A 23,189-nucleotide genomic window follows, 5' to 3' on the forward strand; every position below is an offset into this window, starting at 1 on the left:
TCCAGAGCCCTGGAAACGTTCTTGTTTTAATAAAGCTATTTTGCTCTGACAATACCCTAGAAAACCTCTAGCTTGAGTTGCCAAAAACTACACTTTCTCAGACCTGCTGGAGGGTTGCCCCAGACAATCAGAATGTGGCTCTGAGCTCCTTGGCCCCTGCTGACCACAGAGCACAGAGATGTCTGGATTCTTCCATTAGCAGCCTCTGAGTGTTCCAGCTGGGGGGAGTGCACCCAAGGCCCCCAGGGGGATGCTCTCTTCTCATCTATTGAGAGTGCAGGAGCCTCTGCACATGTGAAATTCAGGTGGGTAAAAGGCCACCTTGGTACATCTCCAGCTCACATCCTGCTCCTCTGGAGTCCTGTGTAACCTATCCAGGTTGGCAGCTCCCTTGGCAGCCCCTGCAGAGACCCCTCAGCTTTGCCTCCTTCCATGCCTCTGCTGATGCAAGGACTCTGACCGTCATCCCTCCCAGGCCCCCTAGTTTCCTTAAGTTCCACTGAGAGGGGTCCAGACGTCCTCTATGTAGTAGAAGGGGCCCAGGCTTTACTTTCTTACACCTCCCCACTTGACCCTCTACGCCAGTCTCCAGTTTTCACTCGGCCCCTTTCCTGGCTTTTCCTTCCTTTGCCTCCTGGGTCATCAAGAGCTGTGCTTATTTGTGATGGGCAACCCTGTGAACCCTGGAGCCAGACTGCCTGGGTTCAAGGTTGGGCATGCAACTTCATTTCTTTGTGCCTCAGTTTCCTCATCCATAACACGGAACCTACCCCATAGGGACGTTATGAAGATGAAATGCGCTAACACATGTAAGTGTTTCAAACAGTGCCAGGATCAGAACAATCACTCCTCAGGAGGTTTAGCATTGGAATCATTCTTTGCTAAACCGTAATAACAACAACAACGTCATTGTGAAAGTGACACATTTTTTCAGAATTCATTTTGTCTAATGCTAACATTTCAATTACAAAATTAAAAAAAACCCTAAGTAATACATTTTAGACACACTATTTTTGCATATTATAAAATATGAGGTAAATCATAAATTTCTAACGTAATGCATATTGAACAACTATTGTCAATTTAATATAAATAATTACCTGCTCTGGGCTCTCCTACTTCTTGGATCTCAATCCCCTCCACCCAAGAACATCTGTGTTCTGCTTCCCAGGCACAAAGCTAGCCTGGGTTTCCCAGTCTCCCTTGCAGTTAAGTAAGACCATGTGACTGTGTTTTAGCCAATGGGATGTGAGCAGAAGTGAATCGCCTTCAGGCCTGACCATCAAACACTGTGTGTGATTTTCCACTAGAGGGTGATAGAGGAGTCCTAAGGGGGATGGAGGAGCCACAAGATGGAAAGAGCTTGGATCCCTGAGTCATCAAGTGGAGGAAGATAAAAAATACTGATATGACTGTTATACAAAAGGTAAATCAACTCCAATTGTGTTAGGCCACACAAAATATTGGGGGAATTTATTTGTTATAGAAGCGAGCCTCTCCCTAACAAATATAGTGGGAGGAGGAGGGATGGGAAAACTAACTCACGATACCAGCCAAGAACTTGGAGGTAAGGTGAGTCTGGGAGGACTTGGCTGAGGGTGTCAGGGACGTGGTAGTGGAAGAGCAGGAGAGAACCAGAATGAAACTCTGAAATATTATTACTTAAGAGTTACTTAAAAACTACCACAGGTTATCATTCTGTATCATAATTACTAAGCCAGAGTCATTTAATGTTTTCAAATCGTAACGGATGCAGCTGTGCAACGGGAATGTGTCTTCTTTGTACTGCTGCATAGTCACAGTCAGTAGGACGTCCTATTTCTCACCTCCTTCTAAGAAATAGTGAGTCATCCTGTGGCACTGGAACTTCCCTTGTTCCTTTTCCTGTGGAGTCATGCTTCCAAATAGGACAAAATGAAGCAGTCACATATTTCCACGAAGAGATTTACCTGCACTTACCACTGACGGAAACACTTTCTCCACTTTTATCAAGTCACATAGTAAAGAAGTCTTTTCTGGCCACTTGTGTGTTACCCTCACTGTCACCCTATCCCGTATTATTACTTACTAATATGTTTCTTTACACCAACTGCTTTTACAATTTAATATGGTTTGAAAGAAGAATATTCAGGACATCATAGTTGGACGTGCCAAATACATGTTATATATGTTGTCTTAAAATGACGCGGTAGACTGACAGCAACAATGGCTGCAATTTTAATCTCCCTCCCACAAGTCACCCATCCTCTTTGCAACAGGACTTTGCAGCTTCTTCCACCAAGAGTTGAAGTCTGTTTTCTATTCCTTGAACGTGGGCATGGAGACAAATTTTGACCAACAGACTTGTGTCAGCCCTGAGACAAGGCCCCACAAGCCTCTGGAAGCTGTTCTCTTTTTCTAGGACTCTGCTGTTGCCTTGTGAGCAGGTCCCGGCTGGCCTCCTGGAGGGTGCAGCTCAGGGGGCCCAGTCACCTCTCAACACCTAACCTGCCAAAGCCACCAACGTATGCATGAGGCCTTCCTGGATTGGCCAATACTCCAGCTGACTGCAGATTCAAGCACAGCCCAGCTGACCTGCAGGCTTCTGGGTGAAATAAATGCTCACTGTTTCAAGTCATTAGGGGTTGTGATTTTTGTTCTGTAGCATTATTGTGACAAGAGATACCAGATACACATGGGCAATATGGCGTGCTGGCTTCATATGTTCTGACCCAGGCATATCTTCCTAGCCCTGTGGTTTCCAACTAGAGACAGTTTTGGTCCCCAGTGGGCTTCTGGAGACACATACTAGTCAGGCACAGGTGTGTCTGAAGCACAGGATGGATATTTGAAGGGCAAAAGATGAAACTAGAAGATAGATGGATAGATAGATCGATAGATCGATCGATCGATAGATAGATAGATAGATAGATAGATAGATAGACAGACAATAGAGATAAATGAGAGAGACAGGGAAGGAGGGAGAGGGAGAAAAGGGGAGAGGGGAGAGGGGGAGAGGGAGACAGGGAGTGAGGGAGAGACAGAGAGAGAGAGAGAGAGAGAGAGAGAGAGAGAGAGAGAGAGAGGGAGAGAGATTTCAGCCTCTGTGAGCTTAATCAGAAATGAAACAGTGTTGTTAGGTGCTGAGTTCTACGTCCCTTGAATTGATTAAGGCTGTAGCTGAGAGTGTAATGTTCCTGGCGCGCACCGTTCTGACTTCTGAGTGCTTGAGGGGCTGAGACCACCCACTTTCCTGGAGGAACCACAGTGCCATCTGAATTGATGCTACCCACCCTTTACTGGTCAACAAGGTCAACAAAAAAGTAGGGCCTGCAGGACAAGAGAGGCTGTTTTACAGGGGATGGGAGGATCCAGAAGGGGAAGTACGTGTGGCCTTCAGGTCCCCATGAGAGACAGGAAGTCCCTCAGAGGTGAGTTTTCATTAAGCCATTGGAGGGAAGCCCTAAAGATTTGCTCGTAGCCTTTGGAGGTATCTAAACCACCACTTTTCAGCCTCAGGGACAGGGGATCAATTCCAATCTGAAAGTTTGGGAGCCCAGGCTGTTATTGTACCCGATGTTGCCTGGAGATAATGAAAGAACAAAACGACAGGCTGATGGGAAAGCTCCCTTTCAAGTTTCCAATCCCTGGGAAGTAAGGAAGATGGCCCCAGCTCAGGCCTCAGAATCAGGACCAAGAGATTAGATGACTTTGTGGGGGTTGAGGACTGCACATGGTGAGGAAAGAGGGCTACCCTCTGGGGTCATTGCCAGCGTGGCTGGCTGTGAGGGCTGTTGTGGCCTGGAGAGCTGGCCCATGGCCCACCGTGCGTCTGACCCAGGGTGTGTGAGGTCCGTCCAGAGGAAGGCCAGGCATCCCCACGGGAAATCAGGAGAATGCACTTAACATTTCCCTCTCCCATTCTGTCACCTCAAAACTGAGGAAGTTAGCGCACAAGGAAGGGTTCAGGTGGCACAACACCGTTTAAATTTCAAGAGAAGCAAGTCTGGTCCGCTGGGATGTTGTTAAGGGTGTCTGTGGCAGGCAGAGTCAAGCTCGGCAAAGACGTCAGTGTCCTCACCCCTGCAGACTGTGAATGTGTTAGGTTATGTGACAGGGGAAAGTGAGGTTGCTGATGGAAATGGGGTTGCTAACAGCTGATGTTGAGAGGGGGAAGCTATCCTGATTATTCAGGTGGGGCAGTGTAATCAAAGAGCCTTTAAAAGTGGAAGAGGGAGGCAGAAAATGAGAATCAGAGGGTGGTGAGACTAGAGGAAAAAAGTCAGAGATGCAACATGGCTGGCTGTGCAGATGCAGGGAGGAGTCTTGGGATGGACGGCAGATGCAGGGAGGGGGTCTCAGGCCTGTAGATGGAGGGAGGGGACTTGGCCTACAGATGGAGGGAGGGGTCTTGGGGGTCTGCAGATGCAGGGAGGGGTCTTGGGGGCCTGCAGGTGGAGCGGGGGGTCTAGGGCCTGCACATGTGGGGGCCTCTGACAGCTGGAAAGTCAAGGAGAGATATTCCCCTAGAACATCCACAACACAACACAGTCCTGTTGAGACCTTGATTTTAGCCCAGCACGACTCAGGTTGGTTTCTAACCTACAGAACTGTAAGATAATACATTTGTGTTGTTTTAAGCCACTAAATTTGTGGTTCTTCTTGACAGCAGTGGTGGGAAACTAATACAGATTCTGAGCCCAGGTCCTAGCTCTCTGTTCTCAATGGAGCAGCCCAGAGCTCTTGCTGTCCTGCTGGTGAGACCCCCTCAGACCTCAGGACAGGCCCCGGGTGCTGTCTCGGCACAAAAGGTGCAGCCCCAGGTGTGGCTCGGGGCTCCTAGCAAGCTGTTTCCCCTCCTTCCAGACCCGGCTCCAGACGCCGCCTCTGGGTCACTGCCAGTGGTGCTGATCTCGGGCTCCTCAGACCCGGCTATTTCCCCAACAAGGGACGTGGGCCTTGCTTCCTGCCACAGTGCCTGGGCTGTTCTTCCTTTCTGACCGCCACATGACTTGCTCACTTAGCCTACATAGAATCTACTCAAAGCCACCTTTCCAAGGAGGCACATATAACATATAACATATGCTACACATATATGTGTGCACACATACACATACCTTCCTGAACACAGAGAAGGGAAATAGGACACACACGACACACACACACACACACACACACACACACACACACACAGTTCTACATAGGATATGGGATATATACACGTATATTTAAAATAGGTTATGTATAAGAAATTATGCATATAGAATAGAGAACAGAGAGATCTATATGAAAATATCTCCCATTTTCCTTTCTATGGAGGAAACTATATATATGAAACTATTATAAAGGATATATATGAAAATAAAATATATATAAATATAGCTCTATATAGGTTATATAGGAGATGAGATATATGTGGATGTATGTGTGTATCCTAGTTTTCTCCCCTGTAAAGGAAACTACATATATGATACTAATTATATAAGATATAGGAGATATATATGTATATTTATATATACTCAATAAAAGATTATATATATATCTCTCTATGTCTCCTATTTTTCTTCTCTAAAGAGGAAACTATATATATGAAACTGTATCATAGGATATAATGAACCACACACACATGCACGCACACACACACACACACACACACACACACACACACACACACAGAGTATCTCCTGTTTTCATCCTTCAGTTGGAAACTCATTAGGGCAGGGACTTTTTTGTTACTGCTTAATCTCCAGCACTCTGATCAGGGCTTGCATGTATCAGAAACTCAATAAACACTTGTTAAATTATTTATGTTTATGCCGAAGGCTCTTCATTAAATCAGTTACAAACACTTTAATTTTGAATTCTGTACGAGAGCCTCCATCATATCTTCCGAACCTTGGGTCTCTCAAGTCTGAACCTGGCCCCATAGAAAAAAAATTCGCATCTAGCGGAGGCACAGTGCTCATTTCTGGTCTTCACCAGGGCCTGAGTCTTACTCTTGGCTGGACCTCGAATGGTTGCTACTACCTTGACCTGCGTCTACACCCGCTGGAGAGGTCTGGAAGAGACCCGGGGGGCCTCCCTCCTGGGCAATTTTTCACGAGAAATTTTGCTCAGGAACATCAGAATCCAAATAGGAGTCCTTATTTGGAATTTGAAATCCACTGATTCTCTTCCTTGACTGTAGCCATGACCTCCAAAGTAAGAAATGTATCATCACTAGTTTCACTTAGAAGAACTTTGAGCTTGGTTTTCATCTTGATCACACACACTCATTATGTGATACTTGTTTTTCCTCTGGTCTTGGATCAAAGACCTTCCCGTAAGGGGAAAGATGCCATCTTCTGTAACTGTCTCTAAAATTGAAATCAGGACTCTGTGGCAAATTCTTATAAGACAGAAACTGTAAGGCCCTGAAAGACTAATCATGAAAAATACCCCTTTTGGATAAATAAAATCTCAAATTTAGGGTTGTACAAATATTTTTGCCGTTGTTTTCTCCTCTTATTAATCTTTATTCTCTTGTTTCAGAGGACAGGGCTGGCTGGGTACTAACTATCTATCACTGCCTCCATTGGTGAGACTTTGTGGCATAAATGAGGGGTCTGAAGTACAGCGGGTATGTTACACATTTTAACAGTGATGTGCCTGGTGGCAGCTGTGTGCCTCATTTTAGCACCAAAGGAGGTTCAAATCCTAAATCACTATATACAACACTACCATTCTAACGTTGGGCTTCAAAAATTATATAATAGCTTTATGCCAATTACATGCACTCTGTACATGATACACAGTGTTTAATTCCCTGCATGTTTAGTTAGAGGTTTTAAGGTGACATATGGCATATAACTCATGTTTTAATGCAGCTGTTGCCAGTATGTTTTCCTTCTTCATACAGCAATTTTCTTTTGTGGTCACAGAACTAAAAGTCAAGTAAATAATTCTCCATCACAGAAATGGAGGCGAATCAGCAAGGTTCACCCTTACAGACATGTTAGAAACCCAGAAGGTGCTACGCCTGCAATTTGGGCTGCTGCCACCAGGTGGCACCCATTACAAATCCCTTGACCTGTAGTATCTTGCCCACCATGCTTTAGAGCATTTTGCAAATAACATATCCAAAATCGAATTTTACTAAAATAACCCATTAAACACAAAGTATGTGTGTTAAAAACTCAGCCTAACTGGAAATACCATAAAAGGGAAATGAAGGATCTAATACTTTATATCTCATTGGATGTTTATCAATTTTTAATACAAAGATGGGTTTGTTGCTCATTCATCTAACAAATCACTATTTATTAAGCAACTGCTACATACCAGGCCTTCTGGTAAGTCCAGGAATATAGAAATGAGTAAGACATGTCCCCAGTCTTGAATTCCTCCAACTCGATCGGATTTGCCCACCCATAAATAACTGAGGACTACAATGTGCTAAGTGCGATGAAGTCACATTTTACCTAAGAGTTACAGTCTATAGAAAGGCAAAATTTGCCTATAGTGAAAATTTTTCTTGAACATCTCTTAAACTGAAGCTCTTCTGACCAGGTCTCTTGTTTGGACTCTAAAGCCCAACTTTTGTCATTTTGACCTTCAGGGATTGGGAAGCAACCATTTGCAATCCTCATGGTTTACTTTATCTACCCAGTACCTGTTAAAGGAACCCTTGGCCCATGGCTCCTTGTTTTCATTTAGACTGATAAAGAATTTTAATTTGCTGTCCCATTTGTTTCTCTCCATGTAGAAAACAGAAAATATGGAGAAGCAATTAGGGCTGGGCCCCTCTCTTCCTAACCTCGCCGCTGTTTTCTTACCTTTACGTCCAGAACATTAACTCTGCAGCTATTCTCACCATAGGTTTAATCTTTTCTGAACTGGACTGACAGAGCCATCTGAATACAATCCTAAACATTACCCATCAATACAAATCCAAATAACGCATGTTCTCACTTATAAGTGGGAGCTAAACTATAAGAACTTATGAACACAAAGAAGGAAACAACAGACCTGGGGGTCTACCTGAGGGTGGAGGTGGGAGCAGAGAGAGGAGCAGAAAAGATCACTATTGGGCACTTGGCTTAATTCCTGGCTGATGAAATAATCTGTACAATAAATCTTCATGACACGAACTTACCTATGTAACAAACCTTCACGTGTACCTCCAAACCTAAAATAAAAGTTCAATAAAAATAAAAATAAACATTATCCATTAATTCAGCTCTTGAAACTTGTGCTTATTTTTCTTTTGTCCTAGAGGGAGTCTCATCCACCATCCAGGGTATATTTTCACTTTTTTATGTGAAGGTTCAGGAAAAATCCACCCTACAGTAAGTATACAGGTGTCTCCTCATCCAAATGAAGAAAACGCTGTTCAGAGTTGTTTCTATGTTTTATTCCACTGAAGAGTGGAGTCTTCCTCCTCCCCGTGACAATCAGAATCCTCTATGTGACAACCAAGAGAGATGGCCCTCTCCATCCTCATCCACTGTGACTTCTTAGATAAGATCTTTCTTTCAACAAATATTGATAGCCCAGTGGGCAGCAGGCATTGTTCCAGGCACTGGGGAATCAGTAATGATCAAAACCAACTAGTCCTTACCCTTGTAGAGGCGGACAATGAACAGATAACAAGCAAAAAATATAGGAAGGCTTTGGTGATAAGTTCTATGAAGAAACATAGAGCAGGGAAAAAGGATGGGGAATGTCAGAGATGGGGCATTGCTATTGAAACTGGGAAGATTTGAGCAGAGATCCAAAGACAGTGAGGGGGAGCTGCATGCATCCAGTAGGAGGGAGAAAGGCAGGGTGAGGTCTCCAGGCAAGCACAGGCCTGGGAGGCTCCAAGAGTCATCAAGAAGCCCAGTGTGGACAGAAGGAGAGTTGCAGGAAATGAGGTCGGGATGGTAGGGGCTAAGAGGAAGGGCGGGGAGATGGAATAGGCCTTAGAGGCAGTTGTAAGGAATGTAGCTTTCACTGAGTTGGAGACAGAAACCGTGGGAGGATTTTGAGTGGAGAAATAACGTGATGTGGCCCATATTTTAAAAGGATCACTTTGACTCTTGAGTGGAGAGTAGATTTTGGGGTGGGGGACAAAATCAAAAGCAACAAGGAGAAGCTCATAGGAAATTCATATTACCTTGTGACCCTGACCCACTTATCTGGTTCTAAATAATTAAACCAGGGAAGGATTTGTGCAGATAGTCCTGAAATTAAGAACATAGCTGAAGGCATATTCCTACTTATAAGGGAATTTACGCATAATTGAAGTGACTCTAATTGATTAATTTTCCAACACAACCACATGTGTTTTTTTCTGGTCATAGAACTAAAAGTCTGTTAGAATCAAAGTTTCTCATGTTAAATGGATCATGTTCCTTCAACAACAGAAAAAACTGAGGAATAAAGAGTTTATGGGGGCCAGGCGTGGTGGCTCACACCTGTAATCCCAGCACTTTAGGAGGCCAAGACAGGTGGATCACTTGAGGTCAGGAATTCGAGACCAGCTGGGCCAACATGGTGAAATCCCATCTCTACCAAAGAAACAAAAATTAGCTGGGTATGGTGGCAGGTGCCTGCAATCTCAGCTACTTGGGAGGCTGAGGCAGGAAAATGGCTTGAACCCAGGAGTCAGAGCCTGCAGTGAGTTGAGATTGTGCCACTGCACTCCAGCCTGGGCAACAGAGCGAGACTCCATCTCACACACACACACACACACACACACACACACACAAATAAAATAAAATAAAATAAAATAAAATAAAAAAAAAGAGTTTATGGATCTTGCCCTGGTTGTTGTTTTTTATAAATATCAGAACAAGGATTTAAATCCATGCAATTTGACTCAGGAGTTAAAATGCTTAAGCAACATGTTATACTCTTTTCACGTAGCAACAGTCAGGTAGGATGTAGTTGTGGCTTTATCTCTAGAAAGGGCATATGTCCCTCAGTCTGCTGCAATCCTCATGATTCCTTATTGCTTTTACTCATTTAAATTATCTCCTGGCTCTTGTATTCTTCTGGGCTTGTGATTCCTGGTCTAAATGTTCTCCAAAATCCTTTATGTAAATTCTATGTAAGTGAGGTGGCATGGGGAGGTCATGTGGTTTCTTTCTAGGTCTAAGATGCTCCATGATTGGCAGTATTTAGGATTGTTGACCAATGTCTGAGCACAGTAAAATGATGTGGTGTATTTGACTGGTGATGTCTGCCCTGGGTATGGTACTGGGAGGAGTACCTTGTGTGAGGTTTATTTGATGATGCTGTTCTAGACTAACCTAAGATATAGGGCAAAGTTCGTCCATCTTTGACCCATTTACTCTCATTTTTTTTGAGGTATTCCTATTTCTCCAGGAAGTATAATCTCTGCTTGTCCAGATTTGCCTATCAAAAAGAAAAGTGATCTAAACAATTCATCATGACAAAAATTTCCAGGAATTGATATGTACAATCTCACCTAGAAATGTATTAACTTTAATGAAGGATTGTAGGGAGAGATTAATGCTTAATCCAATGGCACGAAGTCTTGTTGGAAGAATTGCAAGCATCTGTGGAGGAGCTACTTTTGGCTGGGGGAGTACGTTTCAGTAAATAATCATGAAAGTCACCACCCGTGAAGAAAAGGCCCAGTAGAGTCCATGAGCAGAGATTGGCACTTTCTCTACAAAGGACTGGATGGTAAGTATTTTCAGCATCGCAGGCCATATGATTTCTCTCACAACAGCTCAACTCTGCCCTGGTCATGCAAAAGCAGCCATTAACAAGATGTAAATGAGTGGGTGTGGCTGTGCTGCAATGAAACTTTCTTTATGGATATGGAACTTTGGATTGTATATGATTTTTATACTCTGCCACTGTAGCACAAAAGCAGCCATAGACAATACTCAACAGGTAAACATGCCTAATCTCATCCCCAAGTAGGCATAGTTTGCCAACCCCTATTCTAGAAGATGAGTGATAGAGGAAGATAGAAAAGGGTTGGAAATGGATACCATGTACGTGATCTGTGATGAAGCGTCAGAACTCTCTGTGCCTCAATTCCCTCACCCCAAAAATGAGGATAAAAATAATACCACTTTCGATGGAGCAGAACAGAGAGCCTAGAAATGAATCCATGCTTGTAAAGTCCATTGATTTCCAACAAAGGTTCCAGGAATACACAATGGGAAAGGACAGTCTCTTTAATAAATGGCACCGGGAAAACGATATCCACATGCAGAAGCATAAAACTGGACCCTTATCACATACCACATCCAAAAATCAACTCAAAATAGATTAAAGACAAATAGATTAAACACAAAACCAGAACCTGCAAAATGACTGGAAGAAAACACAGGGGAAACACTGTATGAGTTTTGTCTGGGCAATAATTTTCTGTACTTAACCTTGAAAGTACAGGCAACAAAAACAAAATAGACACATGAAATTGAATGAAAGATAAATATTTCTGCACAGCAAAGGAAACAATTGACAGTGTGAAGATATAAACTACGGAATGGGAGAAAATATTTGCAAGCCATACATCCAATAAGGGTTAACATCTAAAATATATAAGAAATTCAAACAACTGAATAGTAAGAAAACAATCCAATTAAAACATGGGCAAGGGAACTGAGTAGACATTTCACAAAAGAAGAGCTACAAATAGTCAACAGATGTATTTAAAAATGCTCAACATCACGAATCATTAGGGAATGAAGATTAAAACCATTCCTTGGTTTTACTATCACCTCATACCTGTCATAATGGCTATTATTAAGAATTGTTAAAATTATAAACAATCATTAAGAATTATTAAAAAGATAGCAAGTGTGGGCAAGGATGTAACAAAAAGGGAACCTTTGTATACTGTTGGTGGAAATGTAAATTAGTCTGGTCATTGTGGAGAAATGTATGGAAGTTCCTCGAAAAATGAAAATAGAATTACCATATAATCTATCAATCCCACTGCTGGGTATATACCCCAAAGATCTGAAATTAGCATGTCGAAGAGATGTCTGCACTCCTGTGTTCACTGCAGCACTACTGACAATAGCTGAGTTATGGAATCAACCTAAGTGTCCATCAACAGATGGATAGGTAAATCCATCTACATACAAACAATGGAATACTATCCAGACATTAAAAAACATTGTATCATTTTTGACAATATGCATGAAATTTGAGAACAGTATGCTAAGTGAAATGCACAAGGCCCAGAAAGACAAATACTATATGTTCTCACATGTGGACTCTAAACGAAAACAATGGATCTCATCAGAGCAGAGAGTACAATGGTCATTACAGACGTTGAGGTTTTGGTACAAGGCCTCAGTTAGCCAGAAAGAATAAGTTATTTTTTAAAAATCTACCTCACAGTGTGGAGAATATAGTTAATAATAGTATATTGTACATTTCAAAAAGTGTCAAGGGAGTAAATTTCAACTGTCCTCACTACGAAAAATAAGTATCTGAAGTGAAGGATATGTTAATTAGTTTGATTTAATTATTTCACATTTTATTCATCAATCATAACATCACTTTGTGCTCCGTAAGTATAGATAATTATAAACTGTTAATTTACAATGAAGTAAAAATTAAAACAGAAAATATATGTGTTAAACTATAACTGATAAAAATACCTATTTCATGGGGTTGCTGTGAGGATTAAAGAAGCAAATCCTTACCTGCTATGAAGTAAGCATCCAATAAGTATTAAAAACATCACACTTTCTATTCTTATTGCTATAACATGTCCATCTACTTTTTTTTTTTTTTTGAAACAGGGTCTTGTTCTGTCATCCAGGATGGAGTGCAGTGGTGCCATCATGGCTCACTGCAGCCTCGACTTCCCAGGTTCCAGCAATTCTCCTCCATCAGCATCCTTAGTAGCTAGGAAAACAGGTGTGCACCCAGCTTATTTTTGTATTTTTGGTAGAGATAGGGTTTCGCCATGTTGCTCAGGCTGGTCTCGAATTCCTGAGCTCAAGTGATCCACCTGCCTCAGCCTCCCAAAGTGCTGGGATTACAGCTGTGAACCACCACTCTTGGCTATCTCTAACTACTTTTAATCTGCATCAGGAGTGAAATAATCCACTAACAATTCTGAAATCACACATTAGGTTTTAGAAACAGATTGATATAGTAGAAGAACTTACAAGATGAGCCTATGGATAGGAAGCAGAAAAGTTGTTTTCTCTAAACTAATACATTTACTCCCGTATTATCCATTTTCATACTGCTGTGAGGAAATACCTGAGAGTGGGTAATTTATAATGAAAAAGAGGTTTAATGGACTCACAGTTCCACATGGCTGGGAGGCCTCACAATCACGGCAGAAGGTGTAGGAAGAGCAAAGGCATGTCTTACATGGTGGCACACAAGAGAGCTTGTGCAGGGGAATTGCCCTTTATAAAACCACCAGGTCTCATGACACTTATTCACCATCACGAGAACAGCATGGGAAAGACCCGCCCCCGTGTTTCAATTACCTCCCACTCGGTCCCTCGCATCACACGTGGGGATTATGGGAGCAACAATTCAAGATAAGATCTGGGTGGGGACACAGCCAAACCATATCAACTCCTAATCCAGCAATAACAAAAATCCTAATATTAGGAAGTCAACTTTAGGAAAGAATCACCACTATTTGCTGTCCAAATAGAATGCCATGATTGAAAATCAGTAATAATGCTAGGTGAGTATGCAAAGTTTATGTGATACAGTGCATCTTTATTTTCCCCTAACTCTCCCTGCCAAGAATCCACTTGGATCTCCACTGGATGGAGGGGGGACCAACAGGTCCAATCCCTGTATCCCGCAGGTGGTCACTCCCACTCTGCCGCTACAGAGTCCTTTCCAATATTGAAGGATTCCTATCAAAATGACCACCCTTTGCCACATGATGGATTGAAGGAAGTGTCTATTGGGAGGTCAGTCTAAACCATTACCCCTCCTGAATAAAAGAGCCTCAGAGACACTCCTTCACTCATCAAAAGTGCATCTCCTGTGTCAGTGCATCAAAGGTATCAAGCTCGTACACGGGAGATGCTATTGTTATGGGGCCAGTCTGCTTCCCGAGAACTCTTCCCTGCGGGTGACACGGGAAGTCTTCAAAGAGGCAGCAGGGGTCAGTGAGGAGGCACAATCCCTGCAACTTCTCCATTCCTTAGCTGAATATTTGAAGCCATTTGGCTAAACTCTTGGGATGCGGACAAAAAAGCTGATCGGAAGTTATAGGATCTGCAGGTGGAGAAAAAAAGAGAAGCGACTAATTAGGAAGCTGCCTCCTGAGGGCTGTCCCTGTGGCGGTGCAGGTGGTCGGGCGTCCAGCTGGATTGCTGAAACAGAACTGCACGGGAGCCGGCTCCCCACTGCTCTCCTCTCCTCAGGAACAGGCTGCTGGAAGAGGAGTTAGGCCATTCAGGCCCCAACACTGAAGTGCTCCACCAGGGATGCTGAAAATAGCTGCGGAAGAGCTTCTCTGATTTTCCACTCTTCTCTTCCTCCCGATTGTTTACTCAGCTTGTTATGTGTTGTGCTCCCATCCCCGAAATTACACTCCGTTTCCTCACAGCAGTTTGCTACTCTCACAGAGAGAAAGATTCTACTTTGATCCACCTTAGGGGAATGTGTCAAGCTTTATTACACCTGATTTCCACTGTTGTGTGTCTCCGGTGCAGAAGCAAGGGTGGATGTTGATGCTGTTGAAATGCTGTAAAATAAAGCAGGTTCACCAAGAGCAGCTATAATCAGGTAGGGCTACAGGCCCCTTTGATTTTTTTCTTTTTTTTTTGAGACGGTCTCTCTCTGTTGCCAGGCTGGAGTGCAGTGACGCGATCTCGGCTCACTGCAACCTCCGCCTCCCGAGTTCAAGGAATTCTCCTGCCTCAGCCTCCTGAATAGCTGGGCTTACAGGCAAGCACCACCATGCCCGGCTAATTTTTGTACTTTTCAGTAGAGACGGGGTTTCACCATTTTGGCCAGAATGGTCTCAATCTCTTGACCTCGTGATGCCCCCGCCTCGGCCTGCCCCCTTTGATTTTTATCAGTGGACATGTCTGAAATATTTGGTGGAGACTGGTTTGTTCAGGACTGTTAATGAACGCTTGAACCTGTAAGTTGCAACAACAAAAACAAAAACCTTAGCAAATTTTTCAGGAATAATCCTTGAGCCCAAGTCAGCCTTCCTCCGAGTGTGTGAAGTGTGGCTGGCTTTAGGCGAGAGCAGCTCTCCCACCAGCTGCTCTGTGGGTTCTTACAGTGCTCCCAACCCCGAGGCTATCCCACTCCTAAGTGGCTGCAGGGGACATGGGCTGCTCTTGCTGCAGAGAGTCCACTGCCCTTCTCTGTAGTGACAATACACAGGTTGGCCCTGGGGGACCCTACTCCCCAAACTCCTCATTGAGTTCATGTGCTTTGAGATGACTTAGGGTTTGGACAACCAGTATGTTTGGATCCCTGGCTGCAGTGCTGGCCTCAAGGATAAGGAGGTGACCTAAATAGGTGCCATAAGCACACATCCCAGGATTTATACAGGAAAGCCCCAGAAGACAAACACTCTTTTCTATTAGATGTGAGCCAGTTCTGAGGCATCCATCTTGCTCCCACAATGACAGCTCTGTGAGAATGAAACTCATACAGAAGAGTGTCTATAGGGAAGAAAAAGTGAGAAAGAGTGGGGGTAGGGGGAGAGAGAGAGAAGGAGGGAGAGGGAGAGAGGGGATGTTCCGGTGATGTATTTTGGAGTTCTAAATAAAATACCCTAAGCTAGCCCCAAGCTGGACTTTTCAATCATGTGACAATTTTTTTTAACTTGTTAATGTAGGTGGCATTTCCTATTATTTCCAACCTCTGAGAATCACAATGGATATTATTGCAAACATCTGAAATGCTTTCCCTGGGGACCTGTTGCCTTCTCGGAAAAAAACAACAACAACAACCGAGCATCATTGGAAGGCAGAAGAGAGCATATGCCTTTATGCAATTTACAATTCAACATGAATGAGTTTTCAGTAGATTTCCTGAGAGGAGGTTTTGATGTGGCTGGGGAAGCCCACACCAGCCTGTTGGGCTTTTGGCTGAGGAAAGAAGAGAAAGCAAATAAAAATAAAAAGACTGGGGCCTTTCAAGGCAGACCTTCTCCACTCAGAGGCTTTCCAGGGGCTGCACAGGTGGCTGTGACACATCTCTGAGAATCCCTTGGCTTTCTTTCTTAACAGCCTCCAAATGATGCCAAAACATCACATGTACCAGGTGGCTCTTTGTCAACATCTGTGATTCACAGAGCAGCACAATGACAACTGTGTGAGCTGTGGGTTTTGATTTCTAAGTTGTGCATCAGGCTTTGAGGCTTATTGGTGGATGTAAAATAAATGCTGTGAGGTTTTTCATTTTTCGTTGCACCCTTTATATTTCCAAGGGTGGTTTCATGAGTCATTCTCAGAAACAAGGGGAGGGAAAACATTTCTTTCTCCAGAGTTCCAGCCCAAGTCGCAAGCTTGCATCTCATTGGCTCTGATTGGATAATGTGTCTGTCTCTGAGCCAGTGGCATGTCCAGAATTTGCAATGCTCTGATTGGCCACCCTGAATCACAGGGCCACTCCTGGAGGCTGGAAGTGTGGCCACAAGCTGAAAGAACCGCCTCCTATTCCTCTTCCTCATGACATTTCCTCTGCTGGCAGGGCAGACTGGGCATAGGTTCATCCTTCAGGTATTACACCCCCAGGGAAACCTTGAGTGATGTGGTTATGTTTTCCCTTCAGCGTTTAAACTACGTGAGGCAGCTTTAGGCTAAACTTAACACTAGGCACATAGTAGTTGCTCAAGAAATGTTTGCTGTCAAACATATTTGAGCAAATGTTTGCTGACAGCCAACATTTCTTGACCACCTACTATGTGCCTTGTGTTAAGCTTAGCCTAAAGCTGCTGCATGCAGCTTAAGTTTGGCTCAAAGATTTCTCCATGCCTACTGAACAGTAACCTAACTGCATGTTCAACCATGCTGCAACCTGCTTTTGTACCAATTGCTGAGTGTCAACAATTACAGGTAGCCAATACTTCAAACCATGTTCAAATACAGCAAATGCTGAGCCGTAACTAATCTGGCTGCATCTGCACCTCACTCTGTTTTCTGTGGTCCACTTTCCTTTTTCTGTCTATAAATGTCATCTGACCACATAGCAGCTCCAGAGTTGCTCTGAACCTGTTCAGATACTGGGGGTTCCCTAATTTGTGAATCATTATTTACTCAATTAAACTCTGTTATATTTAATTTGTTTAAGGTTTTCCTTTCAACACTAGTGTTGACTGATAGCCAGGAGACAATGCTTGCTAGAGCTTTTGGTCCAGTGGCCCTGCTTCTGTGGGAACTCAGCTGGTGGGTGCAGCCTCCTGTGGTCCCAGGAAGCATTTGGATGGCAGGCAGGTATTGTTACCCACCCCTGCCACTGGTAACCAGACAAGTCACTCCTGCTAGAGCTTCTGGCTCAGTGGTCCTACTTTTGCCTAAATTTGCCAAGGGGCACAGCCTCCTGTTGCTCTGAAAACATGTGGATGGCTGGGTAGGGAACTCCACCCTCTCTTGCCTCCCAGAGCCAGACGTGTCACACCCAGAGAGCTTCCAACACAGCAGTCCTGTTTCCACCTGAGCTCTATGGACACACAAAACCCCATATTTCCCCAGGGAGCATATGGACAGCAGATTAGGACCAACCTGGCAAGTATACAGCTTGTCTGCCAATTGCGGCTCCTGCCTGAGGGAGCCTCATGGACCAGAATACTGAACAAAAGAAATACGGGCATGAAAACAATAATCAGAGGGGGCTCCTCAGAGACCCAGGAGCAGACTAGACTTGAAGCCAGTCAACTGAACCCACCTTATACCATAATCAACCCCCCTAGAACGTTCATCAAATAAGAAAAAAGCAAAAAAACCCATCCAAAGGACCCAACTTCAAATACTGAAGAAATATCAGCCCACACAAATGAGAAAGAGCAAACACAAAACTCTGGCAACTAAAAAAGCGAGAGTGCCTTTTGTCTTCTAAATGACTACACTAGTTCCCTGGCAAAGGTTCTTAACGAGGCTGAAATGGCTGAAATGATATAAATAGAATTCAGAATATGGATAGAAACAAAGATCACTGAGATTCAAGAGAACATCAAAACCCAATCTAAGGAAATTAAGAATCACAATAAAATGATATAGGAACAAAATAGCCGTTATAAAAAAGAAGCAAACTGATGTGATAGAGCTTAAAAAACACACTACAAGAATTAAATAATGCAATCGCAAGTGTTAAAAGCAGAGTTGACCTAGCTGAAAAAATCTCAGAGCTTGAGGGCTGGCTGTCTGAAATAATTCAGTCAAACAAAAATAAAGGAAGAAAATGAAGAAGAACAAACAAAGCCTCTGAAGAAGGCGTGTGGGATTATGTAAAGTGACCAAATCTCCAACTCATTGGTATCCCTGAAAGAGACAGGGAGAAAGCAAGCAGCTTGGAAAACATATTTCAGGATATCATCCATGAAAACTTCCCCAACTTCACTAGAGACACCAAAATTCAAATTCAGGAAATGTAGAGCACCCCTGTGAGATATTACAGAAGAAGAACATCCCCAAGACACAATCATCAGATCATCCAAGGTCAAAATGAAAGGAAAAATGTTAAGGGCAGCTAGAGAGAAGGGGCAGGTCACCTACAAAGGGAACCCCACCAGGCCAACCGTGGACCTTTCAGCAGAAACCCTACATGCTGGAAGAGATTGGGGTCCTATATTCAACATTCATAAAGAAAAAAATTTTCAACCATAAATTTCATATCCAAACTAATCTTCATAAGTGAAGGAGAAATAAGTCCCTTTTTCAGACAAGCAAGTGCTGAGATAATTTGTTACCACCAGCCCTGCCTGACGAGAGTTACTGGAAGGAGCACTAAATATGGAAAGGAAAGACCATTTCCAGCCAATTTGAAAAAACACTTAAATACACAGAACAGTGACATTAGAAAGCAACAACACAAGTCTATGACTAACAACACCAAGACAGGATCAAATCTGCACATATCAATACTAACTTTGAATGTAAATGGGCTAAATGCCTCAATTAAAAGGCACAGAATAGCAAGCTGGATAAAGAAACAAGACTTAATGGTATGCTGTCTTTAAGAGACCCATCTCACATGTAGTGACATCCATTGGCTCAAAATAAAGGGATGGAGAAAAATCTACCGAAGAAATGGAAAACAGAAAAAAAGCAAGAGTTACAATCCTAATTTCAGAAAAAAAACTGACTTTAAACCAACAAAGATAAAAAAAGAAGGGCATTCTATAGTACATGGTTCAATTCAATAAGACCTAATTATCCTAACTATACCTGCATCCAATACAGAAGCATCCAAATTCATAAAGCAAGTTCTTAGAGACCTAGGAAGAGACTTAGATCCCCATACAATAATAGTGGGAAATTTCAACATCCCATTGACAGTATTAGACAAATCATTGAAGCAGAAAATTAACACAGATATTCAGGACCTGAACTCAACACTTCACCAAATGAACCTCATAGACATCTACAAAACTCTCCACCCCTAAACAATAGAATATACATTCTTCTCATTACCACGTGGCACATACTCCAAAATCAACCACATAATCAGACATAAAACAATCCTTAGCAAATTCCAAAAAAAATAGAAACCATACCAACCACACTCTCAGACCACAGCACAATAAAAATAGAAATAAATATAAGGAAAATCACTCAAAATCATAAAATTACATGAAGTTAAACAACCTACTCCTGAATGACCTACCCCTTCCTTACACCACATATGAAATTAAGTCAAGATGGATTAAATACTTAAATGTAAATCTAAAAACTATAAAAACCCTGGAAGATAACCTAAGAAATACCATTCTGGACATAGAACTTGGCAAAGATTTCATGATGAAGATGGCAAAAGCAATTGCAACAAAAACAAAAATTGACAAACAGGATCTAATTAAAGTTAAGAGCATCTGCAGAGCAAAAGAAACTCAACAGAGTAAACAGACAACCTACAAACAGAATGGAAAAAATATCTGCAAACTAAGCATCTGACAAGGGTTTCATATCCTACACCTGTAAGCAACATAGACAATTTTACAAGCAAAAACCAACCCCACTAAAAAGTGAGCAAAGGACATGAACAGACATTTTCAAAAGAAGACATATATACAGCCAATAAGCATATGAGAAAATGCTTAACATCGCTAGTAATTAGAGAAAAGTAAATCCAAATCACAATGAGATACCATCTCACACTAGTCAGATGGCCTATTAAAAAGTCAAAAAAAAAAAAAAAGGCATATGCTGGTGAGGTTGTGGAGAAAAGGGAATGCTTATACGGTGCAAATTGGGAATGCAAATTAGTTCAGCCACTATGGAAAGCAGTTTGGTGATTCCTCAAAGAGCTAAAAACAGAACTACCATTCAATCCAGCAATCCTATTATTGGATATATACCCAAAGGAATATAAATCATTCTACTGTAAAGATACATGCATGTGAATGTTCATTGCTACACTGTTCACAATAGCAAAGACACGAAATTAACCTAAATGACCATCCATGCTAGACTGGATAAAGAAAATGTGGTACATATACACCATGGAACACTATGCAGCCATAAAAGAGAATGAGATCATGTCCTTTGCAGGGACATGGATGGAGCTGGAGGCGATTATCCTAACATAGGAATAGAAAACCAAATACTGCATGTTCTTGCTTACAAGTGGGAGATCAACAAGGAGAACACATGGCTACTAGGAGGGGAACAACATACACTGGGGTCTATGGGAGAGTGGAGGGTGGGAGGGGGAGAGGATCAGAAAAAAATACCTCTTGAGTACTGTGCTTATTACCTGGGTGATGAAATTATCTGTACGTCAAAGCTCTGTGACACGCAGGTGACCTATTAATATATAACAAACCTGTACATGTACCCCCAACCTGAAATGAAAGTTTAAAACACACACAAAAAACAAAACAAACAAAAAACTCCCCACTACTGTTGTGATAAGAATAGAGTGGTGAACAAAGTGGACTCAAATAGCACTGCCCTCACGGAGTTTAGGTTCCAACGAGGACAGTCAGACAATGAATATAGCCCTGCCCTCACGGAGCTTAGATTCCAATGAGGACAGTCAGACAATGAATACAGCCCTGCCCTCATGGAGCTTAGGTTCCAATGAGACAGTCAGACAATGAATACAGCACTGCCCTCATGGAGCTTAGGTTCCAATGAGACAGTCAGACAATGAATACAGCACTGCCCTCATGGAGCTTAGGTTCCAAGGAGGACAGTCAGACAACGAATAGAGCCCTGCCCTCACAGAGCTTACATTCCAACATTCCAACGAGGACAGTCAGACAATGAATACAGCCCTGCCCTCACGGAGCTTACATTCCAACGAGGACAGTCAGACAATGAATACAGCTCTGCCCTCACGGAGCTTAGGTTCCAATGAGGACAGTCAGACAATGAATATAGCACTGCCCTCACGGAGCTTAGGTTCCAAGGAGGACACTCAGACAACGAATACAGCCCTGCCCTCACGGAGCTTACATTCCAACGAGGACAGTCAGACAATGAATACAGCTCTGCCCTCACAGAGCTTAGGTTCCAAGGAGGACAGTCAGACGATGAATACAATAAACAAAAATATAGTGTATCTCTGAATACATAAACATATGCTATGCATGACATATATGCATATATAAATAGAAGTTCAGCAGGGATGGGGAAGGCAGTGCTGTGGGTGTCTGTGAAGATTTTGCTGATGCTGCTCAGGAAAGGCCTTGGGGAGAAGATGAGGTGAGGGAGCCGTGCAGGCATCTAGGGAAAGAAATTTAAAGGCAGAGGGAGGGGAGGGGATGCCTGTACTGTTACAGAAGCGGCCAAGACTTCAGTGTGACCAGAGTGGAGGGAACCAGAGGGGCTGTGCCTAGCGTGAGGTCAGCGTTACAGCAGGCGTGGCTGCAAAGGTTTGATTCTGTCTCTGTAAACACTTTGGCTTTTCCTTTGAGGAGGGGAAGCCAGTGCATTTTTTTTCATAAAAAAAGTATTGATCCATAATAAATATATATATTTTGGGGTCCACGTGGCTATTTAATACATTCATACAATTTGTAAAGATCAAATCAGTGTAACTAAGATAACCTCCACCTAAGGTGTTTGTTGTTTCTTTATGCTAGGAACGTTTGTATTATTCTCTAGCTATTTTGAAATATGTAATAGATTGTTGTAAACTGTCGTCACCCAACTGATCTATCTAACATGAGGTTAGATAGATCTCTAACCTCATGATTAGACTGATTTCTTCTATCAAACTGCACATCCGTGTCCACTCATCAGCCTGGAGGTCATCATGTGAGAGAAGTGGGAGGGGCCAAGCAGAGGGGTGACATGATCAGATCGCCTGTGGCTGCCCTGGCTGTGGCACTAAAGAGGGGTTATGGGAGAGGAGGCAAGCATGGGACCTAGGACACCAGCCAGGTGGTCAATGCTTTGATTGAGGTGACTGTTTCTGGGATCGGGGTGGTGGCAGGACCTGTGGAGGAGGACTGGATCCTGGCTATCCTTGGAAGGCATTGCCAACAGGACTTGCTGAAGGCTTGGATGTGGAGAGAGGGGAGAATGAGCCTAGATATTGGCTGGAGCCAGTCAAGGAAGTTGCCCTGTGCTGATGTGAAGAAGATTCTGGAATGAGTAGGCAGGAGTGCTGTATGATGTCATGTGTTCCTGCTGCCCTGTTGCTTTCTGACATCTCTGCCTTCTCTCTAAAACCTTAAGGATGGGGCTTGTCCATCTCATTTGTGCGGTCCTAGAGTTTTGAACAGTATCTAGCACTTAGTGGAAATTAGATTCGCATTTGTTGACTGTGTTTTAAGTGAGCAAAAATGCTCCGTGAAGATTTGCTTCAGAGCAGCGTGGTTACACCAGTTCCTGTCTGGGTATTGTCCTGTGCTCCGGCCCTGGCTGGGACTCATGCGGAAAGAGTCTCCCGGAGCCTCGTGAAGCCCTTCTCATTGTCCCGGGCTTTTGTTGGCAGCCTCCTCCTTCAAGGAGGTGCCTGCTACATCTGTCACCGTAGCCCTGGCTCTGGAGTGGGTGGTGGCAGCCTGAGGAACCCATTTACCTCCCGCAGGCTGGAAGTGTTCTATGAGCTTCCTGGCAGAGCAAGACTCCATC

General features: G+C 43.2%; 1 protein-coding gene across 1 annotated transcript in view; it reads right to left on the minus strand.

Annotated features, from left to right (window-relative positions):
• TMEM132D (transmembrane protein 132D) overlaps nucleotides 1-23,189 on the minus strand; it is an 827,192-nt gene that overhangs the window by 120,333 nt on the left and 683,670 nt on the right. The gene's annotated exons all lie outside the window — the stretch shown is intronic.

The sequence above is a fragment of the Macaca mulatta genome, chromosome 11 (assembly GCF_049350105.2).
Source record: "Macaca mulatta isolate MMU2019108-1 chromosome 11, T2T-MMU8v2.0, whole genome shotgun sequence".
Classification (NCBI taxonomy): Eukaryota; Metazoa; Chordata; class Mammalia; order Primates; family Cercopithecidae; genus Macaca; species Macaca mulatta.